Source organism: Sparus aurata, chromosome 11 (genome assembly GCF_900880675.1).
Source record: "Sparus aurata chromosome 11, fSpaAur1.1, whole genome shotgun sequence".
In the NCBI taxonomy this organism is placed as follows: Eukaryota; Metazoa; Chordata; class Actinopteri; order Spariformes; family Sparidae; genus Sparus; species Sparus aurata.
The window spans coordinates 19381347-19397691 of record NC_044197.1 but is presented as its reverse complement, the minus strand read 5'-3'; positions in this window follow the sequence as shown (position 1 = coordinate 19397691).

Genomic DNA, 16345 nt, shown 5'->3' with positions numbered 1-16345 from the left:
AAAAAAAAAAAGCTGCTAAATAGCAGAAGTCGACTCCATTATTAATTATGTTGAATATTGATGCGTTCTCTGCTGTATTTGGAGATAAGAAGGAGCTGGAGAGCTGAGCGCGGCTCCTCGGATAAAGTTATTAAAGTTAATGTGAGTCGACTCTCAACTTTTCCCTCTGTATGCAAAGAATAATAATTATGTGGACACTGTGGAATTTCGAAGGCCTGTTCTGCAGGTATGTGAGGAGATGCTTTAGGTGTGCAATGAGGAAACCTGTGAAGTGTCCAAGTGAAGCAGAAGGGCTGGTCTGCTGGTGGGGAGCTGAGAGGTTGGATGCCATTTCCTGAGAGGTGCAGGCAGACAGATGGAACCGTGCGCCTCTGTCTTGTGTCTCTGGCCTTATGTGTTAGTGTTGCCACTGTCACAGAGTTGGCAGCTCGTAAATAGTTTTGAAAAGATCATCTTGGACAATCTGGGTAATTTGTGTAAGTCATTTTTTCAAGTTTATCTCCCTAAATAGGATTTGTGAGAATTATTTTTTGTTCTGACTTTTATTTGGAAGAAATGTTGCAGGCGCTTAGATTTTATTCCTAAAAAAAGGAGGGCAACAAAAAGAAAATGACAGCCAGCAGTGCAGTTCAGCACCAGCTTTTCAGCACCCAGCATTCACACTGTAATTTCACCAGAAATTCTCTAGCTGTACTGTGTGTGATTTGTGTTGGTGACATTGTGTGTGGAAACTTGACTGGCTGAAAATCTTCCGATGCTTGGACTCCTGGATGTGAATGAGTAAAAGTTTTCCAGCCTGGTGTTACGGGGCCAAAACTGTCGATGGGAGTTTTTTTTTCCTTGTTCACTTTGTGTTCCCCCATGTTTGGAAATTACTTATCGGTTTGTGCGTCGTAAAATATATTTTATAGAAAAAGATTTTAAGAGATAAACTAACCCACGCTGTTTTATGAATAGAGTATCAGCTAACAGACCCAGAGCGAGAAGAATACCAAATGAAAAGAAATGTGCAGCAAGTCTGTCTTTCCCCTCTGTGATTATAATGGCATGGGGCCCAGCATGTGGGATACAACTCTTAGAAATTGTAATAACTGTGACAGTAATATAAACTGTATTATAAGATAAGATAAAATAGAGCTTTAGTAATTGAGAGGGGAAATTTGGGGCCAGTGATTGCAGCTAAAATGTACAGTACAATAGAAAATCCAGCAACAACCGGTAGGGTGAGGGTCAAACACTGGGACACACAGTTATTTTAAGACAAGAAGATTAGCAAATATAAGTGAAATATAAATTATATCCAAAATATAAATTGTCTTAGCAGTTAAATGCTAAAACAAGTGACTAATATAAGAAGAATTGATGTAAGACAAGTGTAGACTAAAAATGAACTAACTATAAAGTAGAAAAAGTCATATTGCACCAGATAAACAACATAATAATACACATGATTTTGACTGTTATACTGTATTGTATATGATAATAATAATAATAATAATAATAATAATAATGATAATGATAAGTAGTATTGCACGTGATATTCACTTCGTTGAATATCACTTTTAACAACACTACTGTGTCATTAACGGTGCTTTGCTGTTGGTGCAGGTCATACAGGTTGTTTTTGTTCATGTGAAATACAAAAAATATATATATATCAAAGTAGCGTTGTTATTTTAAGATTGGTTCTATGGTAACATTTATAGGTGCTCTATTCATTATAGTTTGTACGATAAATAATTTCAGCATTTTGGTCTCTGTGTATTAAAATAATCAGAAACTATGGACAGGCAAGAAAAAGCAGTAAAAGTTTGAAGAAAAGACGTAGTCAAGGTATTTTTAGGGGGGTTGGTCTCACTGACACCAAATTTGTCAGATGCCCATATAAGTACCTCGCGATGACAAAGTCCGTTTGAAAGGAAAATCATTTTATAAGTGAAGAAACGACGTGGGTAAGAGGATCTGTGGCGGCTTCAAAGAAGACCGTCTCGTTTGTTGCCAAAACCAGCGGAGGCCCAGTCCTCCTGCCTGGTCGCCATTAAAGGGCAACCAGAAGCACACAGAGTTCACGGCTGCCACCTCGACTACTTCTATGCGCTTATGGCCGCTCTTAAAAGGAAATGAGGTAGAAAGACTTTAGAGCAACTTTGCTGAGAAAAGAAAACAAGGATTTTGCAGAGTTTTGTTGGGAGTCTGTTACACCTTTGAAGGTTTCTTCCAGGAGATCAAAAATCTCGGTCCATGATAAACAAAAGATTACCAGGGGCAAGGCTCAAAGAATTCCTGAACCCCCGACTGTTGCCAGCATAGAATATAAGTGTGTCAAACCATAAATATGGGCTTGGTATAAACCAACGCACTGGGGGGGGGGACTTTTTCCAATGACTGGAACGTCCACATTAATAAATCAACGCTTGTGTACTTTATAGCTACCATCGGCTTTTAACAAAACTTATGGAGCGGGTTTATTTTCCTACATTTTATAGTGTATATTTGAGAGTTTCCCCGTCTATGAATGGCAGCAGGAATACTCTATATACAGCCTTGTTGATATAGACTGACTGTCAGTATTGGGATGGTTACTTCTGAAATATGACAGATTACCCATTACCAGTTGTAATGTAATAAATGCAAAGAAATTATACAGGACAATAAAGTAAAATTAAATATAAATATGTAGCCTTCCGGATGTTCGGCAACATAATGCAAATCAATGTAGGCGATGTGCATTGATTTGATTAGCAAAAGATTGTATCGCAAACAACACTCCAAGTTTGAGTGATGAGCGGAGCCTGTCTAGACGGATGCGTCTCCTCTTAAGCCGTTCCCACTCCTGATGGTGTCGCACTCGTATTTGTCCAAACAGCTGTGCTCCAGAAATGTGAAATAAGACCATGCTTGACGTAAAGCCCCAAGTCAACAGAGTTAATGTTTTATTTTACATACCAAAAATAAGGTATTGGGATGAAATCCCTTTGGATTAACAACTGTGATTTCATTACTATGTTTTCTCGGTAATTGTAACAGATTACAAAGACTTTAATTTTATAATTAACTGCATGTACCTACAACACATAATCAAGGCAAACCATACTTTTTGTCGCACAGTCTCAGCATGGTTAGGTTTAGGCATGAAAATGAGAAATGAGTTCGGAAAAGGATTGTGGTTCGGGTTATTTATGTAACTTTACGTTTGTGCCTTTTTGTGCCGTTACGTACATGATGTCAAGTCAGTAACTCACTGATGACTTTTGGTGTGATCTATCCAGCGACCCAGTACTCCTCCATATGTGGTCTGCGGCTCTCCTTATACACCGTCACCCTTCTTCCTCCTTTGTGGTAATAATTATGACCGTGGCCAATAGAGGTCACTGCCAAACAACAATAATAAATATGAGTCTTAATGAGTTGCTTGCACAGTCAACCTAGTTGATATTTTTCCTGATGGCTGACATTTAACTAGTCACTGGTCAAGATTGGCGCAAACTGGTGAAAGTCACAGTGGTGAAAACACCCACCAACACACACACATATAGCTTATTTCTAAAAATGTTGGATTGATTTTGGGTTTTTTTCTAAGAGGCTTACCGTAACCATTACACATAACCAAAACATGCCTGCCCCTAACCGTTGTCCCTACCTTTACCCTATAATCTAACTCAATGAGGACAGGAGGATATTTTAGCCGTGCCTGAATGCAACTGCTCCGAAAACCAAACTGTGGATACGGACTTTTGTCCCGGGGCCGTGGTCGATCTGGTTTTGGAGTCCACAATTTGTTCCAAATGCGACTTAAAACAAACATATACACCCGAATACTGTACACAGACGCGGACAAATGGTCCACTAAGTGCTCATGAGGAGCACCTGGCACGCATTAGGAAGTCAATAAGTAAAGTGGCAGACATTTTACCGCCATGTGGAAATTTCTCAAGCTTACACCTACTGCGCCCTCACCAGACCTCCGCTAACCTCATCCATCCTTCCTCCCACTCATCTTGTGCCAGGATATCAGTGTCCCCTACTTTCTCTCTTAAAACGCAACACACACACACACACACACACACACACACACAAACCTAGACTCAAGACTTTTCTGACACACACTAAACTTCTCCAACCTTTCCTCCCTCACAAATCACATGCCCGGACGCAAACACAAACACACACACACACACACACACACACACACCCACACACACACACACACACACACACACACACAAACCCCCCTTCAGCATGCATAAAACTCTGGCAGACTTCACACACACACACACACACACGCACATGCACACACAGACACAGACACACACACCCTGTAGCTCTTATGTCTGGGTATGGTCTAATAGCAGCACTAATGTGATGTGAGTGTGAGGGGATCGCTTTACTCTGGTAATATTAAGGGAATGGTGAGCCGCTGGTATTTTAGAGTGTCTTTTGACGTGTGTATGTGTGTGTGTGTGTGTGTGTGTGCGTGTGTGTGTGTGTGTGTCAATGAACAGCAAAGAGTACTGGTAGTGCTGGTAGAGGAGGAATTGGTGGTGGGTGGCTCTGGAGAATCTCACAAGGGCTCAAAGCTGGAATCCAGGCAGAGAGGAGGTGCATGGGTGTGTTTCTGTTTGTGAGTGTGTGTGTGTGTTCATGGGAAAGAGAGGGGGGGCTGTTTACAAGAGTTGCGGGCGGGGGTGGGGAGGGGCGGGGGCGGGCGGGAGGGTCTAATCCTAAAGGCCTTCACCACTGACTGAGCACTTAACACAGGGTCCCCCCCCCCCGACACACACCGGCGCAAACACACACAGCCAACGCCACGTCCACTGTCTCTCTTCTATCCAAGGTCCTGCGCTGTAAATCAGCACCTCCTTGCTGACCCCTCTACCCTTCATCTTCCCTTACCACCACCAGCACCCCAACTTCTGCCACAACCAGCTTCTGTGCGTCTCTGGTGAGCATCTCTCAGCTTTCAGCACCTCTTCTACCGAACAGAGAAAAGATATACTTCACTGTCTCGGCTGACTGTGGATTTATGACTCAACCTCCCATCACCACGACCCTGCTGTCTTTTTGTGCCGACAGACGGACAGACAGGCAGGCATTTAGGCAGACAGGCAGTCATAGATGAGGGATGAGGATCACTGTGTCACACAGGCACTCACATGCGTATGGCTGACAAACAGCCCCGGCATGCTAATTATATGATGTGTGGACAAAGAGCGAGAGAAATAACCTGTTGCAGGATGACGCAGAGAGTGCTGACACTTTCGTTGCTTCTAGCTCTGGCTGGTGAGGTTCCGTTCCTGACTTCAGGGACAGTTTGTAACTGTAGATGGAGATTTCAGACCACAACAAAAGCCTTATACTGACCTCAAACAAGTGCGCTTCCATTTGTTCTCCCGTGGCTTTGACTTCTGGGGAAACATCAGATGATAAGTCAGGAAGTGACGAACATTTCTGCCTGTGATTGTCATCGTTTTTTCATAAATAAATGAAAATGTGTTCCTGACAAACAAAAACAAAAAGTTACATTAGTTCTACAAATAAGCAGAATAAAATTTAAAAAAGTGATTTACAGAGTATATTCCATTAACAAGCACTGACATGCCCAGGAGGAGTAGGAAGAAGTATACACCAATTTAATCCTGCCCCTTCTCCACAACTCAGCAATTAACATTTATCAATTTACTTCCATTCCTGAACCTGTATGCCTAAATACGCTCCCATCTAACTATATACAATTCAATACACTATGTGTACAATTAACAAATGACATTTTATATGTAAATACATTTATATATGCTTCTTCAGTGGCATGACTCTGGGCTAGTGCCAACCGGCTTGTCAGCAGCATCAGCTGTTAGCTTAGCGACCAAAAGTTGTTTGCCACTGGCTCGTGTGTCTGAGTTAGCTCTCAATGTATTCAGTGGTCAATACCAGTCCAATAGCTAATGCTACCTCCCTTTTCAATCCAAAAGCCTCCTAATGATTCAACATTGTCAACGACTCATTGCAAAGAACAAATCTAGAAAAAAAAAAAGACAGGCTGCACCATAAATGTATATAGACTATACAAAGATCAGAAATCTGTATAATGCTTTGACAGTTCCGTCCCGAGGGGATCATCTTCTTTTCGCGTTCTTCTCACTCCGGCCGAACTCCAGAATTCCACTCGCTACACGTGCGTTGCAGAATGTCTGTACTTGTGCCTCCTCTGCTGAGGATGCAAAATGAATTTCAGTGTACACTGACAATGAAATTTTAATGTATCGTATGATATTTTTACAATGAAGTAAATAACTCCTATCATCCCATGCCACCTCACAACATCATCACACAACAGAAACACATCTTTAGTTTAAAAAACTTTAGCAGCAGAAATGACATACTGTGCCTTTAACTGAAGGCGCTTAACTTGCTTAACTTGCTTAACTTAGCCGGTACTTATACAGGATTTGAGATTGCTGACTGTCACAACATTTACGACCACATTCATAATCTAGGTGAGCCTGCATACTGTATAATTTAACACTTACCTTTTGGATAACAAATTCTCTTCTTTGCTTTGTCACAACATAATCCATTTTCCCAAAACCTGACAAAACACTGGGGTATAATTTGTATCATAAATAGTAACCTGAAAAAGAAAGTAGGAAAATTCATTAGCAGCCATTTAAATGTGTTTTCCTCATTGCTCTTCACTTGAATCTTTGACCTTCACTGTTCAGAATGATTTTTGCACTCGAAGGCTGTTTTCACACTCGTCTGTTGCGGAGGAGGCGAGCGTGTTTCCAAAATGGATGTGGTCTTAATTCAAAAGCACTTGTTTGAAAACATTACAAAAGCAAACATACATCAGTCCACAAACTTCTCAGGGTCAACCCTTAATCCCTCCAACGTGTTTTTCTCTGCCTTCTCTCTTTTTTTCCCACAATGCCTCCCTTCTCTGTATTACTGTATTTTGTCTGGCCTGAGTGACAGAGTATGCGGGGGGTGGGGGGGTCAAGGCAGGTGCAGTGGCCAGGAGAAACACCGCTGTACGCTCCAGAGCCTTTCCCATTAACACGATGGAAAAATCCGCCGGTTGCTAGCATCATCGCCATTGTAAATGCATGGCCTCCCCAGTGTGCGACCTGCTCCCTCTCTGCTCCCGAGGTACTCCTGCCTGTACATTCCAGATTTATATGCTGTCTCCTTGCATCCATGGCTGAGCTTGAAATATCTCGAGCTCGACCGGTGCCAACAAAATCGCCTTTGATTCATAAATATTCTAGACGTTTCCATTGCGGCAGTGGATTGCTTTCACTTCGGACTGAGAGAAGAACACTCAATTTACTTTTAATAACTAAATGTTATGCGATAAATGCAGCCATGACAAATTCCCAAGGACAAAGTCCAGACGGAGAGGGGAGAAAAAAAAGGAGGCGCATGCACGAACCATTTGACGTCGGGTGAAATCAAAGGTCCAGGATGAATAATCACCGCTGCCGGTCCAATAACAGAATGATTGATTGGCCCAAAGCCCCACACTGTCTGAGATAACATTGTTCAAAGTGTCCAAACACAATGTCAACACAGTGCCTCCCTCGTGGGCGCCGTTCTTTCGCCATACCCAGAAACCCACCGTTGACCCATGACCTTTCAGCATGTCCAGCTGCAAAATGCAATCTTCCATGCAGGCTGTGACCCCGAGGGTTGCCAACAGAGGCAGATGGTGGTGGATCCTTTTATACTGTAGGTCACTGGAGGTTACTATAAACATCTCTCATAAACAAGCCCGGAAACTAGCTCATTGAACGCGCCTGCAGGAATTTTTCTGCTTTTTTGAAAGAACACCAGAATTCCTGATTGTGCAGTTACCGCCACGCTCCGATCTCATACAGAAGACCGATTTGAGGCCACTGACAGAGGCAGAGGTCAATAGCTTTGGTGTCTACTTTTAACGAGCATCAAATACAACAAATCATCCCTGTGTAGTTACTGTCAGTCAGGTGAAATGCGACTTTCTCCCCCCTCAGCGTCCGGCTCTACTGCGGCTCTCCCAGAGGTAGTTAGTCATGACAAAGTTTCTAACCGCAAAAGCACATGGTTTCAGTTTAGCCCTCGCTACCATTCGACGGGGCTCCCATCCGGTTGCTCTCTCTCTGCGTGATCACACCGCCCATATACGACATACCATGACCCAGAAGCTGTGTAATGGGAAGCAGAGAGGCTTAACCACCACCAACAGTCCCAAATCTGGACACCCGAAAAGCAAATGTCATGCACATCTTAGGGTAAATGCTTGTAATATTTCTAATGACTCTGGCTTTCTGGCTCAGCTGAGTGATCTGGAACCTGAACTGATGTGTCTGAATGAGAGTAGATGGCCCTGCAGAGGTGCTGCTGCTACAGGGTGTCAGCTGGTCAATTGGTTAACTGGTCTTTTACTTGGCTCGCTGGCTGCTGGGCATGTGGTGAGAGAGCAGACACTTGGCAAGATGGTGCAAGACTGTAGTCATTCAGTGTGTATGTCTGTGAGTATGTTTATGTGTAAGCCAAGACCTTATTACCTCAGCGTGGGTGAGTGTGAGGTAGGCTGTGTGTGTGTGTGTGTGTGTGTGTGTGTGTGCGTGCTAAGTCCTTATTACTGTAGCGTATGCGTAATGAAACCAACATACTTATTACCCTGGCGTAGCACTGCATTTACGTGTGTGTATGTGCATGTGTTTGTCCTTATTAGCTCCTTCCCCTTAACCAGATACCTCCTGAGCACTCGTTAGCATGTACAGCAACAAATGACAGAAGGGACCTGCCAGGACTACTACAAACATTAAGTAAAAGCTAAATTCATTCCATCGCATCCCAACTGTCATGACACTCACACAGACGCAAGAGATCTTTAATAAAAAATAAATAAATTACATTGCTCACAATAAATGTTGCTACCGAAACTCAGATAGCAGCCAGCTTGATAGCAGGTACAGTCTTCCTGGGAACCCTCCTACAAATGGTCGGCTTATGCTCTTAAAGAAGTAGTTCATACTCAAGAGTGCTCTCCAACACAGCCAGCCCAGTTGCAGAATGGAATGTTGGCATTACATGTTTTGCAACCCTTATATTCGAAACTATGTACCTACATTTATAAGGGCCACAACAGTGGATATATCTTTCCGGAGGGGACACCACGGTGTTTCAACATTTGTATGTGTGAAAAGCTTAGGTGTTTAAGGAGACCTCAGTAAATCTCCAGCTATGTTTGTGGTAATAAAACTGCGCGTTTTTAATGAGACCTTGGGACATCTCCAACCAAAGCAGGTATTTCGATGTCAAAACATTGTCATTTCCCAAGCGTTACCAAGTGGGTTTTGTGCCTAAACCTGACCATAACAGTAATTTAAAGTTGAACGTAAAGTTGCTACATAAAGGAATGTATAATTTTAATATACTCAGTGTTTGCAGAAATGTTCATTGCCAACATCTATTGTAGGGCTGGGTATCACCAGGTACCTCGCGATACGATACTATCACGATATTTTGCCCACGATAATGATAATATCACAATTGAGCGATTCTGCGATAATCGATATATTGCAAGGAATTTCATCCACGATACATCATGATATCTGTGTCACTGAAGAAATTCAGAATTTATTGACTGCACTGAATCCATTTCACAGGAATTACAAAACATTGTCAATCAATTTCACATGAATGACAGCCAAGTAAACAAAGAGTATATTGCACAGTGACTCTTCTTAAAACACACACTGACTACAACTATCATTAAATATCTGTATGTGTGGGTTTCAGAGCTACTTAAACCATTTTTTTAAATTTTATTTGGTTGTATACCTATGTTTGAATAAAGATAAAGCTGTCCTCCGAAAAGGGGTGGTGGTGGTGGGCCAAAAAAAATATATATATATTTTTATTTTTTTTACATTTTTAAATATCGATATTTGGCACCAGTGTATTGATAATGTACCTCAAGACAAAATATCGCGATATATCGTAGTATCGATATTTTGGCACACCCCTAATCTATTGTGGTGACTGAAACGACCAAATCTAGTGAGTGGGAAACACAGTCATTGTTTGAATTTGGGAATACTGATTGATGTCAAATTGGTGGTTGATACTTAGAGAAACTGTCAGAGACAGCCCGTCCTAATCCGACATCAAGAAAGGGTTTCTGAAGCTGTTCAACCATCAGATGAGACGTTCCGATGAGGCATACTGGTAGCTTCACTGGCTAATCCACAGGCTTCGGTCTGAGCAGTTTTCCTCTGAACCATTTTTTCTACCGATTAAATAGTCCCTACTCTGCTGAAAATGTATTCTGTGGATATTACTGAGTAATCAGGACATTGTTTCGGGAACAATGATACTTTGAATGCCACAACAAGGTGTCATTAATCTCCATTGTATTGAGGTGGATGCAAAAAGCTCTGTTAAACATATCCTTGGTATATTTAATTCTTTGTTGTTGGTGATGCTGTGAAGCACTTTGTTGTTAAATATATCTTTGACTGTAATTATGGCAACGTTTGGGTCGTATTTGTTGTTTGTTCCTTTGTAATTTGGGTGAACCAGTTTTTTGATATATATTTAATGATAGTGATATACTGTGTTTAAATAATCAGATTAAAAATTCAACATTTTAGAAATTAGACTCACCACATCTGCCGTTCAGATGATGCTGTATAACACAGTATTAAAGCCTGTATGCAATAGTGAAACAATATATATGTCAGCAAACTGCTCTTCTGTCCAGCAGCAAAACTACTGCAGCAGTCTCATGTCTGTTCACAGCTCCATGTTCATATGACTGTACTGTCTTTATCGCAATTTTATTTTGAGCTTTTGTGTACATATTGCCTAGAAGAGAAACCCAAAAGCATTAAAAAAAAAAAAAAAACGTCCAGCCGTGGATGAAAGGAACACTCCCAACCACCCTGCTGTTTCGCAGTTGTCTCCACTAGACTGGAGGCAGACACAGCAGGGCAACATTATTGTTTTGCCCCGGGGCGCCGACTTGTCCGTGCACTTACACATGATTACATCATCAATATTTTGAGCAACAAGTGAAACTCAGCTGCTAGGCTGCAACTCATATTATTTCACCTACTTGTGAGTCACACAACCAGTCCTGCTGCTATAGATGCAGCTGGATTGCTTCACACGTAGTCACTATCGAATTTTGTCTGGTATCGGAGAAAGCAGCCACCAGAACCAATAATCATGGGCTGACTACAGATGAGTTTTTGATTCAGCTTTTATTGAGCTTGAAAATACTTACACAGTGACTTAAATTTATTTTTTGGAGGTGCATATTCGTTTTTCTGTTGTTCAGATGCGTCATTATGTGTACTTTTGAGTGAAAGATGTCAACTTTTAGTGCTGTTCTATCTTTGAAAAGGACATATTTTTGAGTGTCCTCTCCCGTCCTAAACGCTACATAAACTCCTAGTTAGAAGCTCAGTGAAGGCTGCAGCTTGTTGTGCGGCCTTAAATACGAGGTTTGGGATAATAGTACGGCACGTTGCCCTCTCACTTTCTCTACTCATGCGTGCCGTGACAGACGACTGCCGGCGGACGGAGAGAAAAGCAAGATGCCTGGCAGAGAAGGTAATTTTTGTAAAGCGGATATGTAATTCAAGAACGCGCGTCCATGCACAGACAAGCCTGCACAGTGTGCACATGGCAGTCGGGATGAATGCATGCAGTTGTGCAGGCGCGCACACAAACACATGACTGTACCCAACAAGCGTTTGACAGACAGCAACACACAGGAGGAGGGCCAAGTTCAACCACTTTCCAATCCCCGGTGACATTTACATGACGCACACTTGTGAAAACATTAAAGCAGCTTTGGGAAATGTTTGAAGGTGATATCGTAATGGTATTTACTTTCTAATCTTACGAAGCAATGCATGCAGCGCAAACAGAAAGCTGCACGACCATATTTGCATGTCTGCAGTCTCTCCCGCGAAGATTTATTCGACGTTGAGATGTCCGCATAGTACGCACGCTTGTCTACGCGCGTGCACAGACACAGAGACGAGTTCTGAACGTGCAGCCCTTTTTCCCCCTCTTTTTAAGCAGCCCCACCCATTTTTATGGCGCACACACACAAACACACATAAGGAAACAGTTGCAATGCCAGCGTCTACCCACACACCAGCCCATAACTACCGCTCAGCCGCCTTATGCCTGCCGCTGATACAAACAGACAACACAAAACGCTCTGCCAAGAAGCAATCAGTCAGAAAAGAGTGCCTCAGTGATTTGTTATGAGCAGGTGCTGTGAAGAAAATTGACAGGCAATGTTTTATCGAGACAGAGTGAATTTACTGCCGGTAAATTGATAGTAGACATAATGAAACAATAAAAACGTCTGCAGCGCCAGCCCAGGACAAGGTGCTCTGTTGTTGCATGTATGTGTGCCTGCATGTGTGAGTGTGTGTGTGTGTTGGAAGAGATCTACTGCCTTTGCAATGTGCCCAAACCCCACGTTACACGTCCTCTCATTCATGCCCCATTGTTTTCTTAACTGATAAGGAAGCACTTGAGCTGTTTGCAAACAGTGAGTCAACAATGGGAGAGGACAATAGAGCTATTCAAAAGCCACAGAGAAGGAGAGCCAAGTAATAAGGAGTAAGGAGGGAAAGAGGGGAAGAGAAACAGAGCGTGTGTTTGAGAGGTGTGTTTGTGTGTGCGTGCGGTTTGCGGGAACAGAAAATGGTGCTGTTCAAACAAACACAACTAACCAAAGAGGCTAATTTTCAGCATTGTTGCATTATATCATGTCGCCCTGCTGCAAGCCATCAGAGAGTGTTTAGTGACTTTACCCAGCGCTCTCTATATACCTCTACCCCTCCCACACACACAGACCCACAGACACACACACACACACACAGGTCTGTCACCCACGGCGATGTGAGTGATCTCTGTATGGACGCTGCTGAGCAGCTCACGGGGGCATCTGGTCTTTTTCCCCTCTCAGTCGCTGAAATGTAAACACCCCAGTTGCCTGGATTTGCCAAATGAGCACCTGGTATTTCAAAGTGGCCTCCTGGCTGTGACTTTTTTTTTTTTCAAGTTTAGGGTGAGAGGCGAGGCTGTTCTGCATTATGCAGACGTACACACAAGCATGCTTGCACGCACACTTGCCGTTGGTCACCACCGATGTATAGAGGGCGGAGGAGGCGCAGGGTGAGACAGGCCAGCAGGCCCACACACACACACACACACACGCACACACGCATCCACATCCACACTACTGCTTGAGAAATGCATGCTTGGGCGCACTCATTCGCTCACGCACGCATACACCACGCGCTCCGTCATCCCCTCACCTGGCCTTGTGTTTAGTCTATTCCGTGTGTAATGGTATACGGTAGGATTACTGCGACCCTCAGAGGTGCTGCAGTGCCGCGGCGTGGTGTGTGTCAAAGACTGTCTGTCCTCGTCCCTGCGGGCTGCCGCGACCTGTCATCAGAACAGTTAGCCAGTGAGCCAAGCCAGATCTCAAACCTTCACACTGTTAATCTGGAAAAATTACAGGGGTCATCACATAGTGTAAGCCAAGTGTGAAAATGTAAAAATAAAGAAAGAAAAATGTGTAGATAGAGAAAAGTTTTTTCGATACATGACCTAACAAGAGGAGGCGCTTTTCATCCAATTTAAAGGAGCACTATGTAGTTTTGGAGAAGAAAACTCAGAATTTTTATATTTACAATACTAATGAGGTAATAATACAAAACTCAGAATATGTTTGGGTGGCAGGGTCCGCCAAATATAAACAAAGTAAAACAGTATGAAACTGTGCTGTCTTTTAAGATCAGTTTGTTCAATCAATGAATAAACATTTTTGTCTCCTGATTATTGTTTTTTTTTTTTTTTTTTACCCCAAAACTACAAAGTGGAACTGGTAAGTTTTTAATCCCACAGAAATAATGTTGCCGCGGTCAAATGCTCACTGGAGGAAGAAGTGTCCAAACATTTCATTGGTTAATTCACAGTACAAAATCGAACCACATTGCTCGGAGGAAATTGTACTAAACATGGGGGACATGGGGCATTGGGACATAATGGTGAAACTACAGTAGCCTCAATTTCAAGTTGAAACACTGATAATCTGATCATCTTGAATGGATTCATGCTGTACACTTTAATATCCGCAACACAATAAAAAGAAATCCTAATGAGACAAAAGAGTAAAAAAACAATTGTGCTCAGTTGACAATTAATTTATTTGTAAACACTCTCAAAAGCCATTAGTCCTTGCTGTATCTGAGAATTTAATCCGTTTCCCATACCCGCTTGTGATGAGTCATCTCTTTTTGCCATTTTTAATTGAACAGCATATTTACATATATTTACAGTTACACACACCCCTGCTGTTATTGTATTTGCTAACAAGCCTATTCTACACCTCCTACTCCCTCTGCTGCCTTTTCATTCTGCCCTTTTTTTCCCAAAAGTATGGAGAAAAGAACCGATCAAATAATGTGTGCAGTTGCTGTTACTGGGGTCCTCCGTGGTGTAATTGCTCATTGAGTTCTTTATGGTGACACTTGCCAAGCCGATTCTTGGCAAGATTTTTCTTTTGGAATAAATAGCATGTCCGAGAAAAATTATTATTTGTTGTTCACAGCAAAAAAAAAAGAAAAAAAAAAAAAAGGCTGCGAATGAAAGTGACTAAATCATCCATAGCGCAGAATAAGAAAACAAGTTCAAAGAAATGATGTCATGTTGTGTACACAATGATGCCTCACAAAATTTAATCATCCCTATGACAAAACTGCAGCCTGCCGCAGACAACATCTCCACTTGGCCCGGGGAGCCTTTTTTACTCATCCCCCTGAACCCCATTCCTAAAATGGAAAATGTTGTCTTGTTGATTTGTGGCCCTTTCCTCTGGGGCTGATTCACATTCATGTGATAACAGACTATGTCATGCCACTGCATTCCTCGACATTGACAGTGTGGGGCCAACACTGGCTGTCTGTCATCGGCACACGCTGACACATCCCGGGCCCACACCCACTCAGACCTGAGTGAGGCATTGTGGGTACAAAAAGGAAGGTGCCTCCTGTTGGACTCCCAAAACACATTCCATCGTACTTAATCATAAAAAATTCAGCAGTTTGAAAAGACGAGGATCAGTCCGAGTTGGGTTTATTATGTGTGTTTATTCACAGGTGGTGACTGGATTAGAACAAAATCTGGGACTGAGTGTGTGTGTTTAGTGGGACCAGTGTTTGGTGTGTGAGAACAGGGATCAAAGTGGGTTTTTTAAGCTTACATATGTGTTGGTGTGTGTGTGTGTGGGGGGGGGTACGCGTTCTTGTACGGATGCACAGTATGTGAGTATCCTGACACGTCTCAGTGAACAAACCGGGCTCACTTCCTTTCTCATGCTTTCAGGAAAAAACTTTTCACGAGGGACTGTGATACTCTCCTCTACCCACTCCAGCACTAAAGTAGTGTTCTGCCTTTGTAGCGAATCCCCGTTTTCTCAACTGGCTGCATCCACCTGGGGAAACAGAACACACTCCACAGACAAGCCTGAGAAACACCCAGACAAAACAGACTACAAACAGCGAGCACGAGTACAGAAATGCTGATAACGTCAGTCTTTTCTTTTTTTCATCCCCCCCTCCCCGTCTCCATCAGGGAATGACTATCTGTCATTGTTTGCCATTTTGTCTTGGGTGTTTTCTGCTGTTCTGTGTGAATGTTTAGTGGTTTCCCATGGGTGCTGATGGGAAAAAAAGATCCTGGCAATGTTTCACACAGACTCCCAAGGTTGCAGGACCTTCAGTGCTCCTCTGACCCACCTTCGCCTTTCATTACTCCTTTTTTTTTTTCTCTTTCTTTCCTTCTCCTTTTGCCCTTCCTTTTTTTACTCATTTCCATCAAAACTTCACCAAAACGGGAGCTCTGTGGTCTCCTCCTATGCGCTGGGGGCAAAGGTGCTCTAGATTAAAACGAACCTCGCAAATTGAATTCACACTTGATGAAACAAACAGATTTGCATGTGTCTATCCGCCTGAGACGGGGTGGCCAGCTTCAGGCAACGAACTGTCCCACCTCTGAACAGTGCAATGCGCTCAACTAATTAATGGGCTGTTATCGGAAGAAATGTGTCACGGAGTTTGAGGTGAGGTGATGTAGAGCAGTCCAATAAAGGTCGAGGTCCTTGCTAATAGGATGGAACCGGGTCACGTCTTAGCCAAATGGAAGTTTTCAAGTTCGTCGACTTCTGTGTTAAGTTTTTGTATCATTCACTTCGCAGGGAGCGGAGATCCACGCCCCGTTGGACTTCCCTGTCAAACGGCTAACACTGTCATTTCTTTGTATGATG